Here is a 3,055-nt window from a genome sequence, read left to right on the forward strand (position 1 = left end):
TGTGAAGTCATTCTGTCTATGTTCACATTTTCTGGCTTCTTATAATTTATTGCTTTTAATTCTGTGGGTTTTTGTTGATTTTCTATTTCATATGTGGGTTCTGTTTTCGATGGGTTTTATCCAGTTTCAGGACAAACTCTTTCCTCTTGATCCGTGGTTCTCAGTTTTTGGGTCGTTCTGGTGTTTTGTTGTCGCCCATGTGTTTTTTTTAAATTCCTTCTTTCATGGTTCTGGTGTTTTTTTTTAAATGGCTTTAAAACCACCAATTTAGGCCACTATTTTGTGCATTGTTGTTCTAAGGGGGACGATATTTGTGCCAATCATTTCGGGGGGAATAATTGGACAAAACAACATATTTAAAAATATATATTATATATAATTAATATAATATTTATTATATATATATATATATATATATATATATCATATATATCACTGTGCAATTGAAAAAATCAGGTGGTTGAATTTATGCTTAATTTTGTTACACGGATAAAAATAAAATAAAAGTAAAATAAAATGCTTTGAAATGGCAAATCCTTCTTCAACAGGTTAAAAATTTCTCACGGGGCTCCATTTTGTATTTTTAAGGGTTTTTATGCAGTCAATAAAACATTTAACGTAACAGAAAGCACACATCACTTGTAAACTATAAACCAGACATAAAATAAAAGTGAGAAGCCCCCACCAGACAACATCATTGAATTTTAGTAAATGAATTTAGCTGGAATTGCTGTTTCTCCTGCAGATGGCGCTCATAACAAAATAAGAAAGTGGTGTTTGTCTGTTACTGTATAATGTGTTTGGTTTTGAAGACAATCTGGACCTCCAGGGGGGGGGTCTTCGTACAAAAAACTCAAAAGCTGGTAATTGATTGGTGCTAGATTGGGACAATGATCTGAATAGTTTAGTTCTTCGTAAGACTCATGCTGGACTTTCTGTATGCACAGGTCCGTACACTTTAAACCTGATTCGGGAGCGCCTATTCAATAGTAAAAAGGATTAGATTGAATCTTTTTACTTGGACCCTGTATTTTTAAAATCCTGTCAGCCGCTGCTTCCCGTGAATAATAATTAAACGACATAATACTTGGTTAGAAAATCATAATGTGGTCAATGGCGTCAAACATTTGCTACCTCGAACGCAAATCAAAACAAAGCTGGGACATCACTACACACCAGGGGGGACCCGTGTCACATACAGATCATTCGTTTACACACGCCATAAAAACAGAGAACTCAGTTTAGTGCATGGAGTTAAAAAAAGCAAAAACGCTTATTGTATTTGTAAATAATTTTGCACTAGTGTAAAATGCGCGCGTGTGAATTGTGTGTGTGGGTGTGTTCTGTGTGGGTGTATTAGGATAATCATATGCTGGGGATATATAATATACACACACAGTATATACAGCATGGTCATGAATACATATGAAACAGAGGACTTAATCTACGCCGGGGAACAGTCAACGGGGAAAAATGTAAAAAAAAACCTGTTTGAGTTCTAGCCTTGCAAACAAGGGCATCAGGTTTCTGTAATTGGGGCCAGGTATTCCTTCTAACATGAGAGTCTTGCAATTCCCATACACAAGATGGTTCCACTATAATTTAACTAATTAAAAAAAACTTCCGCTAATTCTGGTGGCCACAGAGAATTTGCTCAATATAGGTTGAAAACCCTTTGTTGCTGCAAACACAAGAACATGGTCGATCTCAAAACCATGATTTTTCATCGGAGTGACTCAATCAAAAAAAAACAAAGCTCTTCCTCATCTCCACTTCAACAACTCTCAGATTGATGGATGCAAAATATGCCTCTGTACACACTGACGGATCATGTAATTTGTACATTTCGCTAGTCAAAAAACTACAGAGAACAGTTTGACCCAGTGGTGTGTCCCACGATGACAGCCGTGTTGCAGTCTGTGCTAACTTTTGCTTTCTTGTCGGTTAGCAAAAAACAAAACGGTTGCAAATGCTTATTGCTATCTGTGAGTAAGAATGTGTTTAGGTTAGCAAAATACTGTTAATGAGATCCTGCAAAACACAGTGTGTCTAAACTGCCTGACGAACTGGTTGTGGTGTGTGTGTGTGGATTATTTGACGTTCATATAATTATATCTAAATCATATTAAGCCATGTACAAGTGGACAGAGTATTAATAATCACATGAATGGGAGTATATGGGTTGTGGAAATCAGGAGTGACTTCTACTGGTCAACGCAGACAAATTTAAAATGCATCCAGACAAAGACAGGAAGCACAGTTGGGTCTAGTTATTTGTGTGGTAATTGAGCTAAATAGCTTTAAACCCCAAACGCTCCAGAATGATCTGAACTCTTTCTCTGCAGGCAGTGAACTCACTATATGTGTAGAGCGAGCTGACAATGTCAGTCTCTCTTCTGTCAGAGTGAGAAGTGACGTGTTCCAACTGAAGCAGCGGCACACTCTTTCTGATGGAGACGGAATTTAGAGGAAAATGGATGCGATTTTGACTGATGCTGCGCTGCAAACTGCGATCGGTGAGGTCACGTTCACATCAAATATCTGATCATGCCTGAAATCGAATCAGATCTTGTAATGAATATGTTAGTATCATTAAGAAAGCTGGGTTATTCATCTGAAGTGCGATGAATAGAGTTTCTCTGATCTATCGTGAGAATACTTCCTGGGTGTCTGAGGGAGATATTATGGCGACGCGCACAAGAATGCAGAATGAAACAGTAAGAGATTCTGGTGCACCCTTGAACTGGCTTGTAGTTTGTAACATTCACATATGAGGGAAATCTAGTGGTGAAACAGTTTGAAAATTTTCATGTGGGGGGAAAAAAAAAAACGATTGACCAGCTGTGTTGCAGTTGTGCTAAAATTTTTTTGCCTTTTCTTGGGTTTTTTTAGGGTTTTTTGGCATTTCCACGGTTGGCAAATTGTGTGTTAAGGTGGGGTGAGTGTATGTTTAGGAAGTTTAGCAAAAAAACAAGGGGAGTTTGGGCATGAGGAATCTGCAAAACAACAGTTCTTAAACTGGCCGGCTGGAAAAAAAAAAAAACTTGTTTTTAGG

This window comes from Cyprinus carpio, chromosome A14 (assembly GCF_018340385.1).
Source record: "Cyprinus carpio isolate SPL01 chromosome A14, ASM1834038v1, whole genome shotgun sequence".
Lineage (NCBI taxonomy): Eukaryota > Metazoa > Chordata > Actinopteri > Cypriniformes > Cyprinidae > Cyprinus > Cyprinus carpio.